The following is a 13,677-nucleotide window of genomic DNA, read 5'->3' on the forward strand; positions in this document are numbered from 1 at the left end:
TCTTCTGCACACATATCACGCCAGTGTTTAATCACTAAATTGTAATTATTTCGCCACTATGGCCTATTTATTGCCTTTCTCCATTATCTTACCTATGTTACTTTGCACACACTGTATATAGACTTCTGCTATTGTGTTATTGACTGTATGTTTGTTTATTCCAAGTGTAACTCTGTGTTGTTGTTTGTGTCACACTGATTTGCTTTATCTTGGCCAGGTCGCAGTTGTAAATGAGAAATTGTTCTCAACTAGACTACCTGGTTAAATAAAGGTGAAATAATTTTTTTTAATGTGTATATGTGCAAACGTGTGTCTTTGTGTGTGTGTGCACGTGTGTGTGTTCACACACTTGTGTGTGTCTCAGAAGACCTAGAATTAAGGTTGGCCAAAACCACTTCCACTCTCAACGCCTTCCTTAAACAGTTCACACATTGTGTCAGCCTAATCTATGAATGATAATTAATAATTGATATTCTTCTTTTTTGGCCACAGCCATCCTGGCCCCTTAATCAATTACTCTCTTTAATGAACAGACCAATAGTGTAAGGGCAGGTGAGAGGGGCTAGAAGGACAAATCAAATATTAATTTCAGTTAAACAGTTGTGATAATAGCAGTTGAGTGTCTCAGATTATAAATAATTTAACATGAATTGCCCTCGTAGCCCACATAAAAAATACTACACTACTTACTATAGAATATTACAGTACTGACAATAAAATGATGTAGTATACCTTAGAATACTATACTCCACACTGTAGTATCCCTCGATCATATGTAGTACTTAGCATATTTTATTTATTTATTATATTATTATATTTTACCTTTATTTAACTAGGCAAGTCAGTTAACCTCTTGAATCTAGGGGGCACTATTTTCATTTTTGGAAAAATAACGTTCCCTAAGTAAACGGGCTATTTTGTCAGGACAAGATGCTAGAATATGCATATGATTGACAGCTTAGGATAGAAAACATTCTAAAGTTTCCAAAACTGTAAAAATATGGTCTGTGAGTATAACAGAACTGATATTGCAGGCGAAAGCCTGAGAAAAATCAAATCAGGAAGTGACTCTTATTTAGAAACCTCTGCGTTCCTATGCATCCCTATTGAGCAGTGAATGAGATATCAACCAGATTCCTTTTTCTATGGCTTCCCTAATGTGTCTTGTGTCACATTACATAGTTTCAGGCTTTTATTTTGAAAAATGAGCCTGAACGTCAACATTGCGTCAGTGGTCAGCTGGAGTCTCTCAGTTTTGTGTGTAAAGGACAAATGTGGCCATTGTTTCTCTCTTTCCTACTAAGAAGCCATCTGTACCGGTTGATATATTATCGAATACATATTTAAAAAACACCTTGAGGATTGATTATAAACAACGTTTGCCATGTTTCTGTCGATATTATGGAGCTAATTTGGAATATTTTTAGCCGTTGTCGTGACCGCAATTTCCGGTCGATTTCTCAGCCAAACGTGAAGATGAAACGGAGCTATTTTGGCTACAAAAATAATATTTTGGGAAAAAAGGAACATTTGCTATCTAACTGGGAGTCTCGTGAGTGGAAACACTTGAAGCTCATCAAAGGTAAACGATTTAATTTGATTGCTTTTCAGATCTTCGTGACCAGGTTGCCTGCTGCTAGCTAGGCATAATGCTATGCTAGGCTATCGATAAACTTACACAAATGCTTGTCTTGCTTTGGCTGTAAAGCATATTTTAAAAATCTGAGACGACAGGGTGATTAACAAAAGGCTAAGCTGTGTTTCAATATATTTAACTTGTGATTTCATGAATAGGAATATTTTCTAATAAGATTTATGTCCGTTGCATTATCCTAATTAGTGTCAGTTGATGACAATGCTCCCGGATCCAAGAGGGCTATTAGAACAAATTCTTATTTTCATATAATGTTGTAATATACTGCAGAATAATATAGTAAATACTACAGTATTATCCACACAAAATAAACCGTCCGCAAATACACAACATTTTTAACTATAGTACGTACTACAGTATTTAATTTAAATACACCCTGACCATTCCCATTCCCCACCCCCATATCCCAATTTTGTCACTAATAAGTGAGAAACCTACATGCCAAGTATAATAGAGAGACAGATGATTGTATACAAATGTAAGCAACATTTGAAATTATCATATTTTAGTGAAGTATTATATTTGGGCTTTTTGGGATAAATTTGCAGTCTACAAATTAAAAGTAAATATTTTCCGGCCCCCCGACCACCTGCTCAAGAAAAAAATAAAATAAATATAGTTGATGATCCCTGGTGTACAATGTAGTATTTTTTAATGTGGGAGTTACCAACAATAGTCCATTAGGCTTACTTTAGTTTAATGACCTCATCAGTGTCTCACAACTGGCCAAATTATGAAGTCATTAAAAATATTTTAGATACGAGTAAGAATCTGTTAATTGGGGACAAAGTATCAAACTTTGATGCCAATAATGAGTGTAGGTCACATTAGGCACCCTATCCCCTATATAGTGCAGTACTTCTAATCATGGATCTAGTCATAAGTAGTGCACTATGTAGGGAATAGGGTGTCATTTGGGACACATTCAAGGCCTGAATATGGGACATGATAATCCATTGAGAGAGATGTGTTTGATGGGGATAGAAGATGTAAATGTCAGCCATATAGATGTGCAGGTGGCGATTATCTGGAATGTGTTGGAGTGAGGAGGCAAGCCACAATACAAACATGAATTAGCTTGTATGTACACTCATCCTCCAATAAGGATTTCATGTTTTATTTGCTACATATCAACAGATGCCCAGGAAAGGTTAATGAAGAATGGGACACATGGAGGCAGGCCAAAGCCCTTCTGGTATGTGAAAGGGGGAGTGTGTGTGTGTGTGTGTGTGTGTGTGTGTGTGTGTGTGTGTGTGTGTGTGGGTGTGTGTGTGTGTGTGCGTGCGTGTGTGCGTGTGTGCGTGTGTGTGCGTGTGTGTGCGTGTGTGTGCATGTGTGTGTGTGTGCGTGCGTGCGTGTGTGTGTGTGCGTGCGTTGTCATGACGTTGCCCTCTTTGAGTACAGCGAGCACCATCCCCTGCTCTCTGCTTCTACAACCAGACTGCTGTGGTCAGAGGTCGTAAATTCCAGAGAAGACCTCATGGACACACAGTTATAGAGAGTCATTTTTCATGGAGTCAAATTAAATCCTTCCACCTCATAGAACTTGAGGTACGAACAAATTTTATGTTCCAGAGAAAGTGTAAAAGATCGGTGAAGAATCCAGCTACGAACTGGTCCGTTTGGCACAACTTGGGAAACTCAAGAGAGACCGTGTGGGCACATTACCATTATATAATAGCCTCAGATATGAGGTTTACATCTAATTGTTGCATAAGATGAATGAGTGAGTATGATACTGTTTGTATAATTGTGTAATATGATTGTGGACTGTTTAATGAAGAAAAATACAATTACCTTTTGATTTGAACTAAATCAGAGGACCGCTCCTGAGCCAAGTTAGGGTCAGACATCCTGGAACAGCCGTCTTCTGCCATTCCGAATAAAACCCAACTTTGAGAAATGATCAAGAGACCAAGCTTACCTCAATTACGAGAGGGCTAAAGGTGTAGACCATTGCTGAATCTTTTTAACTTCTTCGATATAGGGGGCGCTCTTTTAATTTTTGGATGAAAAACGTTCCCGTTTTAAACAAGATATTTTGTCATGAAAAGATGCTCGACTATGCATATAATTGACTTTTGAAAGAAAACACTCTGACGTTTCCAAAACTGCAAATATATTGTCTGTGAGTGCCACAGAACTGATGGTACAGAAAAAACCCAGATAAAAATACAATCAGGAAGTGCCGCATTTTTTTAAACCGCCTCATGGCAATGCCTCCTTATATGGCTATGGAGGAGCTAGGAGTCAGCTTACCTTTTCCACGTTTTCCCCAAGGTGTCTGCAGCATTGTGACGTATTTGTAGGCATATCATTGGAAGATTGACCCTAAGAGACTACATTTACCAGGTGGTCGCTTGGTGTCCTCCGTTGCAGTTATTGCGTAATCTCCAGCTGCAGCACTTTTCCGTTCGCTACTGAGGAGAAACCCAACTGCCACGAAGGATTTATCATCGAATAGATGTGTGAAAAACATCTTGAGGATGATTCTAAACAACGTTTGCCATGTTTCTGTCAATATTATGGAGTTAATTTGGAAAAAAGTTTGGCGTTGTAGTGAATGAATTTTCGTTTTTTTTTCTTAGCCAAAAGTGATGAACAAAACGGAGCGATTTCTCCTACACAAATAATCTTTTCGGAAAAAATGAACATTTGCTATCTAACTGAGAGCCTCCTCATTGAAAACATCCGAAGTTCTTCAAAGGTAAATGATTTTATTTGATTGCTTTTCTTGTTTTTGTGAAAATGTTGCCTGCTGAATGCTAGGCTTAATGCTATGCTAGGCTATCAATACTCTTACACAAATGCTTGTGTAACTTTGGTTGAAAAGCATATTTTGAAAATCTGAGATGACAGTGTTGTTAACAAAAGGCTAAGCTTGTGTTTCAATATATTTATTTCATTTCATTTGCTATTTTCATGAATTGAAAAAGTTGCGTTATGCTAATTCATTATAGTTGAAGTATTTTTCTGTCGATTTCTCAGCCAAGCAGGATGAACAAACGTGACGTTTTTCACCATTTTTGGAAAAAAGGAACATTTGCTATCTAACTGGGAGTCTCTTGAGTGAAAGCATCTGAAGTTCTTCAAATGTAAATTAATTAATTTGGTTGCTTTTCTTATTTTTGTAGAAGGAACAGAACAGACGTTTGAACATCTGTCTGCCATTTGTTAATTATTGATAATGAAGCCTCCAGACACAGCACTGAAAACAGAGCGGAAATGGCAACATGATGCTATAAAACTCTATTACAAAACCATTCCTGATGCTGTTTATTCCTGTACTGTACACTCCAACACAAGAACAGATAATACTGCTGCTAAGAGGACTGTTCATCATCATCATTGTTCCCAAACACTAGAAACCATAATCTCAAAATGCACTTTAACGGCCCTATTCATTAAGCTATTTTCTAAAGAGGAAGATTACTGAAGAGACACATTGTCAACCAAAGCAGTACACATCTGACAGTCCTATGGACAGAGCTGAGCAGACCCTCCAGCCCACAGTCACAGTGTATCTTTGTAAAAATGTCTCACTGACTCACTAGACTCCAGTCGACCAGGCATCTCTACATGTCTCACTGACTCACTAGACTCTAGGAGTTTAAAGCCATGATAAAGCAAACAAATGGTCCATCATTGCTAGGCGTAATAAGGAGAGGGAAGTAGTTAGCACTGCAATTCATTCAGAGGAGGGGAGAGAGAGAGGAGAGGGGATACATGGAGAGGAGAGCAGTCGAGAGGGGAGGAGTAGAGAGGAGAGGACTGGAGAGGAGAGGGGAGGAGTGGAGAGGCGAGGAGTGGAGAGGAGAGGAAAGGCGAGGAGTGGAGAGGTGAGGAGTGGAGAGGGGAGGAGTTGAGAGGAAAGGAGTGGAGAGGAAAGGCGAGGAGTGGAGAGGAAAGGCGAGGAGTGGAGAGGGGAGGAGTGGAGAGGGGAGGAGTGGAGTGGAGAGGGAGGGTGGAGAGGGGAGGAGTGGAGAGGAAAGGCGAGGAATGGAGAGGGGAGGAGTGGAGAGGTGAGGAGTGCAGAGGAAAGGAGTGGAGAGGAAAGGCGAGGAGTGGAGAGGGGAGGAGTGGAGAGGGGAGGAGTGGAGAGGAAAGGCGAGGAGTGGAGAGGAAAGGCGAGGAGTGGAGAAGTGAGGAGTGGAGAGGAAAGGCGAGGAGTGGAGAGGAAAGACGAGGAGTGGAGAGGTAAGGAATGGAGAGGGGAGGACCTCTCATTGAAGAATGAAGAATTGTCCTTCCTCCTTCCTTCTATATGCACACAAACGCGCATGCACACACACACACACACACACACACACACACACACACACACACACACACACACACACACACACACACACACACACACACCCCTCTCAGCTCATCCTGACTGAGTCACTGCTACCAGCTACAGTCCCATGTACCAGATCATCCAGGGGACTAAAACTTCAAATTTCTACCACCAACAGCCAGTTCCTACATAACACCAGAAGAAAGAGAAGCAGAACGGAGGATTACTAAGAATGCCTCAGTTCAACATGTCATATATAACACCCTGCATGAATATACAGAATATTAAAATGGGACTGGCACTGTATGAGTAAGTATGACTAGAGCTTCTAGAAGGTTTATTGTAATACCTGAGGTTACAGGATAACATACTGTCTTGGTCTAATTGCTGAGGTTACAGGATAACATACTGTCTTGGTCTAATTGCTGAGGTTACAGGATAACATACTGTCTTGGTCTAATTGCTGAGGTTACAGGATAACATAATCTCTTGTTGTAATGGCTGAGGTTACATGATAACATACTGTCTTGGTCTAATTGCTGAGGTTACAGGATAACATACTGTCTTGGTCTAATTGCTTAGGTTACAGGATAACATAATCTCTTGTTGTAATGCCTGAGGATACAGGATAACATACTGTCTTGGTCTAATTGCTGAGGTTACAGGATAACATACTGTCTTGGTCTAATTGCTGAGGTTACAGGATAACATAATCTCTTGTTGTAATGGCTGAGGTTACAGGATAACATACTGTCTTGGTCTAATTGCTGAGGTTACAGGATAACATACTGTCTTGGTCTAATTGCTGAGGTTACAGGATAACATACTGTCTTGGTCTAATTGCTTAGGTTACAGGATAACATAATCTCTTGTTGTAATGGCTGAGGTTACAGGATAACATACTGTCTTGGTCTAATTGCTGAGGTTACAGGATAACATAATCTCTTGTGGTAATTGCTGAGGTTACAGGATAACATACTGTCTTGGTCTAATTGCTGAGGTTACAGGATAACATACTGTCTTGGTCTAATTGCTGAGGTTACAGGATAACATACTGTCTTGGTCTAATTGCTGAGGTTACAGGATAACATACTGTCTTGGTCTAATTGCTGAGGTTACAGGATAACATACTGTCTTGGTCTAATTGCTTAGGTTACAGGATAACATAATCTCTTGTTGTAAGGTTGAGGTTACAGGATAACATACTGTCTTGGTCTAATTGCTGAGGTTACAGGATAACATAATCTCTTGTGTAATTGTAGGTTACAGGCTAACATAATATCTTGTTGTAATGGCTGAGGATAGGATGACATACTGTCTTGGTCTAATTGCTGAGGTTACAGGATAACATAATCTCTTGTGGTAATTGCTGAGGTTACAGGATAACATACTGTCTTGGTCTAATTGCTGAGGTTACAGGATAACATACTGTCTTGGTCTAATTGCTGAGGTTACAGGATAACATACTGTCTTGGTCTAATTGCTGAGGTTACAGGATAACATACTGTCTTGGTCTAATTGCTGAGGTTACAGGATAACATACTGTCTTGGTCTAATTGCTGAGGTTACAGGATAACATACTGTCTTGGTCTAATTGCTGAGGTTACAGGATAACATACTGTCTTGGTCTAATTGCTTAGGTTACAGGATAACATAATCTCTTGTTGTAATGGCTGAGGTTACAGGATAACATACTGTCTTGGTCTAATTGCTGAGGTTACAGGATAACATACTGTCTTGGTCTAATTGCTGAGGTTACAGGATAACATACTGTCTTGGTCTAATTGCTTAGGTTACAGGATAACATAATCTCTTGTTGTAATGGCTGAGGTTACAGGATAACATACTGTCTTGGTCTAATTGCTGAGGTTACAGGATAACATAATCTCTTGTGGTAATTGCTGAGGTTACAGGATAACATAATCTCTTGTTGTAATGGCTGAGGTTACAGGATAACATACTGTCTTGGTCTAATTGCTGAGGTTACAGGATAACATACTGTCTTGGTCTAATTGCTGAGGTTACAGGATAACATACTGTCTTGGTCTAATTGCTGAGGTTACAGGATAACATACTGTCTTGGTCTAATTGCTGAGGTTACAGGATAACATAATCTCTTGTGGTAATTGCTGAGGTTACAGGATAACATACTGTCTTGGTCTAATTGCTGAGGTTACAGGATAACATAATCTCTTGTGGTAATTGCTGAGGTTACAGGATAACATAATCTCTTGTTGTAATGGCTGAGGTTACAGGATAACATACTGTCTTGGTCTAATTGCTGAGGTTACAGGATAACATACTCTCTTGTGGTAATTGCTGAGGTTACAGGATAACATAATCTCTTGTGGTAATTGCTGAGTTTACAGGATAACATACTGTCTTGGTCTAATTGCTGAGGTTACAGGATAACATAATCTCTTGTGGTAATTGCTGAGGTTACAGGATAACATACTGTCTTGGTCTAATTGCTGAGGTTACAGGATAACATACTGTCTTGGTCTAATTGCTGAGGTTACAGGATAACATAATCTCTTGTGGTAATTGCTGAGGTTACAGGATAACATAATCTCTTGGTGGTAATTGCTGAGGTTACAGGATAACATACTGTCTTGGTCTAATTGCTGAGGTTACAGGATAACATACTGTCTTGGTCTAATTGCTGAGGTTACAGGATAACATAATCTCTTGTGGTAATTGCTGAGGTTACAGGATAACATAATCTCTTGTGGTAATTGCTGAGGTTACAGGATAACATACTGTCTTGGTCTAATTGCTGAGGTTACAGGATAACATAATCTCTTGTGGTAATTGCTGAGGTTACAGGATAACATACTGTCTTGGTCTAATTGCTGAGGTTACAGGATAACATACTGTCTTGGTCTAATTGCTGAGGTTACAGGATAACATAATCTCTTGTGGTAATTGCTGAGGTTACAGGATAACATACTGTCTTGGTCTAATTGCTGAGGTTACAGGATAACATACTGTCTTGGTCTAATTGCTGAGGTTACAGGATAACATAATCTCTTGTGGTAATTGCTGAGGTTACAGGATAATATCAAATTGAATCAAAGTGTATTTGTCACGTGCGCCAAATTCAACAGGTGTAGACATTCCAGTGAAATGCTTACTTACAGACTCTAACCAATAGTCCCAAAAAGGTATTAGGTGAACAATAGGTAAGTGAAGAAATAAAAACAACAGTAAAAATACTGTGAAAAACAGTAGTGAGGCTATAACAGTCGTGCTGATTGAGGAAGTATGCACATGTAGATATGGTTAAAGTGACTATGCATATGCATATGATGAACAGAGAGTAGCAGTAGCGTAAAAGAGGGGTTAGCGGGTGGTGGGTGGAGGTACACAATGCAGATAGCCCAGTTAGCCAATGTGCGGGAGCACTGGTTGGTCGGGCCAATTGAGGTAGTATGTACATGAATGTATAGTTAAAGTGACTATGCATGTATGATAAACAGAGAGTAGCAGCAGCGTAAAAGAGGGGTTGGGAGGAACACGATGCAAATAGTCCGGGTAGCAATTTGATTACCTGTTCAGGAGTCTTATGAGTTGGTGGTAAACACTGTTGAGAAGCCTTTTTGTCCTTGACTTGACACTCTAGTACTGCTTGCCATGCGGTAGTAGAGAGAACAGTCTATGACTGGGCTGGCTGGGGTCTTTGACAATTTCTAGGGCCTTCCTCTGACACCACCTGGTGTAGAGGTCCTGGATGGCAGGCAGCTTAGTCCAAGTGATGTACTGAGCCATACGCACTACCCTCTGTAGTGCCTTGTGGTCGGAGGCCGAGCAATTGCACTAGCAGGCAGTGATGCAACCATACTCTCGATGTTGCAGCTGTACAACCTTTTGAGAATCTCAGGACCCATGCCAAATCTTTTTAGTTTGCTGAGGGAGCAAAATGGCACCAGATTAAATGGCAGCAGTTTTACGGGTGTCCAACCAATTGCAGAATTATATGGGGTTTATTGCGTTATTTGTAACTTATTTTGTACAACTTATAATGTTTCTGCAACGATATCTTACGCCAAAAAAAGAGCTTCTGGGTATCAGGACAGCGATCACTCACCTCGGATTGGATTAAGATTTAACCTTCAACAAGCAGGACGCACACAACATTCTCCAAACACCCGGCAGGGCCAACATGCCCGCTTTTTTGCAAGAGCGAGAGATGCAGGTACAGAGAACACAGAGTGGGATGCCTCATGAGGACCCGCAGAAGGCGAGTGGGAAAGCTGCTGTTACCGTCAATATTATTTGCCAACGTGCAAACATTGGACAATAAATTAGATGAGGTACGAACACGAATATCCTACCAACGGGACATCGACAAAAGTAATATCCTATGTTTCACGGATTCATGGCTGAATGACGACATGGATATACAGCTGCGGGTTATAAACTGCACCGGCAAGATAGAACAGCACATGGGAGGGGAGGGGGGCATATTTGTAAACAATAGCTGGTGCACAAAATCTAAGGAAGTCTCTATCTGGTCATAATTTGCAGGCCACACTACCTGCCTAGAGAGTTATCAGCTATACTTTTTGTGGCTGTTTATTTACCACCACAGACAGATGCCGGCACTAAGACCGCACTCAGTCAGCTGTATAAGGAAATAAGAAAACAGGAAACCACTGACCCAGAGGCGGCACTCCTAGTGGCCAGAGACTTTAATGCAGGAAAACTTAAATCAGTTCTACCAAATTTCTATCAACATGTTAAATGTGCAACCAGAGGGAAAAAAATTCTAGATCACCTGTACTCCACACACAGAGGTGCACACAAAGCTCTCCCTCACCCTCCATTTGGTAAATCTTACCACAATTTCCTCCTGATTCCCGCTTACAAGCAGGAAGCATCAGTTACTCGGTCTATAAAAAAGTGGTCAGATGAAGCAGATGCTAAACTACAGGACTGTTTTGCTATGACAGACTGGAACAAGTTCCGGGATTCTTTCAATGGCATTGAGGAGTACACCACATCAGTCACTGGCTTCATCAATATGTGCATCGAGGACGTCGTCCCCACAGTGACTGCACGTAAATATGTGTGATCACGCTGTCTGTAGCCGACGTGCGTAAGACCTATAAACAGGTCAACATACATAAGCTGGTAATGGCTCGTATCAACACCATTAACCCAGAAACCCACTCCAATTTGCATATCGCCCAAACAGATCCACAGATGACGCAATCTCTATTGCACTCCCCACCGCCCTTTACTACCTCGACAAAAGGAACACTTTTGTGAGAATGCTATTCATTGACTATAGCTCAGCGTTCAACACCACAGTACCCTCAAAGCTCATCACTAAGCTCTCTTGTTGTAATTGCTGAGGTTAAAGAATAACATAGTTTACAGTATACCATACTGTCTTGTTTTAATTGTTGTTGTTACTAGATAACATACCCTCTTGTTTAGATTGTTGATGTTACAGGATAACATACCCCCTTGTTGTAATCGCTGAGGTTACAGTAAAACACACGCTCTTGTTGTTATCGCTGAGGTTACAGTACTCTCTTGTTGTTATCGCTGAGGTTACAGTACTCTCTTGTTGTTATCGCTGAGGTTACAGTACTCTCTTGTTGTTATCGCTGACGTTACAGTACTCTCTTGTTGTTATCGCTGAGGTTACAGTACTCTCTTGTTGTTATCGCTGACGTTACAGTATAACATACTCTCTTGTTGTAATTGCTGAGGTTACAGTATAAAATACTATCTTGTTGTAATAGTTGAGGTTACAGGAAAATATACCCTATTGTTGTAATCACTGAGGTTACAGTATAACATTATCTCTTGCAATCGCTGGGGTTACAGGATAACATACTCTCTTGTTGAGGTTAAAGTATAACATACTCTCTTGTTGTAATTGCTGAGGTTAAAGTATAGCATACTCTCTTGTTTTAATTGCTGAGGTTACATGATTAAATGCCCTCTTGTTGTAATCGCTGAGGTTACAGGAAAATATACCCTCTTGTTGTTATCGCTGAGGTTACAGTATTACATACTCTCTTGTTGTAATTGCTAAGGTTACAGGATAACATTCACTCTTGTTGTAATCGCTGAGGTTACAGTATAACATACTCTCTTGTTGTAATAGTTGAGGTTACAGTATAACATACTCTCTTGTTGTAGTAGTTGAGGTTACAGTATAACACTCTCTCTTGTTGTAATTGCTGAGGTTACAGGATCATATACTGCACATTCAGTAGTTTTAAAGGTGACCTGGTTCATGTGAGGTGTCTGGCTGTTTTATAAAGCTATGTTGGCGAATAGAGAGACTGTCACGATCGTCGTTAGAATCATCGGACCAAGGTGCAGCGTGATATGTTTTCCACATATTTATTTAGTGAAACACACAAAAAAACAATAAAGAAAGAACGAAACGTGAAGTCAATGAAGTGCTAACAGGCAACTAAACATAAACAAGATCCCACAAACACAGGTGGGAAAATATGATCCCCAATTAGAGACAATGATTGCCAGCTGCCTCTAATTGGGAATCATACAAAACAACAACATAGAAATGCCACGGCCCCTCCTCTGTATTGCAGGGGCGGTTCCTCCTGTAGACAGAGGAGGGTCGTTAGTGATTGCAGCCACCTGGGCTCAACGGTATTTAAACTGCTTCACTAACCACTCTTGTCTCTCTCTCTCTGCTCCTCCAGATATGATCCTGTTTTGCTTGTTCCTTTGTAGTTGTACATAGTTTTCACTCAGTCATTCACACACACAGATTCATGCATCCCTGCACTTTACATACACCTTACATTATGATACTTTCACACCTCATTCCTTTTTCTTTGTTTAAAGGTAATAGTTTTTGGTTTATAATAAGTAACCTTTTTGATTGGTTTACCAATTACCTGTTGTTCGTGTCCCCTCATTTTTGCCACAGGCTATGAGCCGGCCTGTAACAGAAAATAAACTAGAATACAACATAGACATAGAAATACTATACCCCCTATCCACGCCCTTACCTACTATACCATAGAGAAACAATGGCTCTCTATGGTCAGGGCGTGACAGAGACCAGTTACAGTAAGTGTAAGTACTATGGACGTAGCCACCTAGCTAGAAGATAAAAGATAACAGCCAAAGCAAGGTTGTCTTTAACCAATGTCCTTTTTTCAATTCTTTGAAGTGTCTCTCTGGGAAGGAACTAGTCTCTGTAGTGATCACACAGAGAGGTAAATACACTGAGGGACCATGTCTGACTGCATGTTGCATCACTAAAGAGACTGTAATCTCTCCCTGCTGACCTCTTCACACCTTCCCTCTCTCCTCCCCCCTCTCAACCCCTTCACACTCTGTGGTGGGGCCTTCTGCAACGCTATGGCGGGGGCGACTGAATGTACAACATTTTCAGTGAAGAGAGATATATATTTTGAGAGAGAGTGAGATATGAGAGAGATGAGAGAGAGAAACTACAGATATATCACAAAATAAGGCCTTTCAAATAACCATTCTCCAAAGGGAGAGAATTGAAGTATACTCCAGAAACGTTATCTTGTTGCCTTTGTCTGGTTAAAGCAACATGTCATCTGATATCTCATCTCATCTCTCTCTGCAATCAGGCCTGCATGGCTGCTTGGATGAATCTGCCATGCCAATGTTTGTCAAGCATCTTAATGCCCAAACTACTTGGATTTTTCATAACCTTTACACTGTAACTGACTTAACTTGAAGGATAACTGTGAATGCAATTCATCATATAAAC

This window comes from Oncorhynchus nerka, linkage group LG28 (assembly GCF_034236695.1).
Source record: "Oncorhynchus nerka isolate Pitt River linkage group LG28, Oner_Uvic_2.0, whole genome shotgun sequence".
In the NCBI taxonomy this organism is placed as follows: domain Eukaryota; kingdom Metazoa; phylum Chordata; class Actinopteri; order Salmoniformes; family Salmonidae; genus Oncorhynchus; species Oncorhynchus nerka.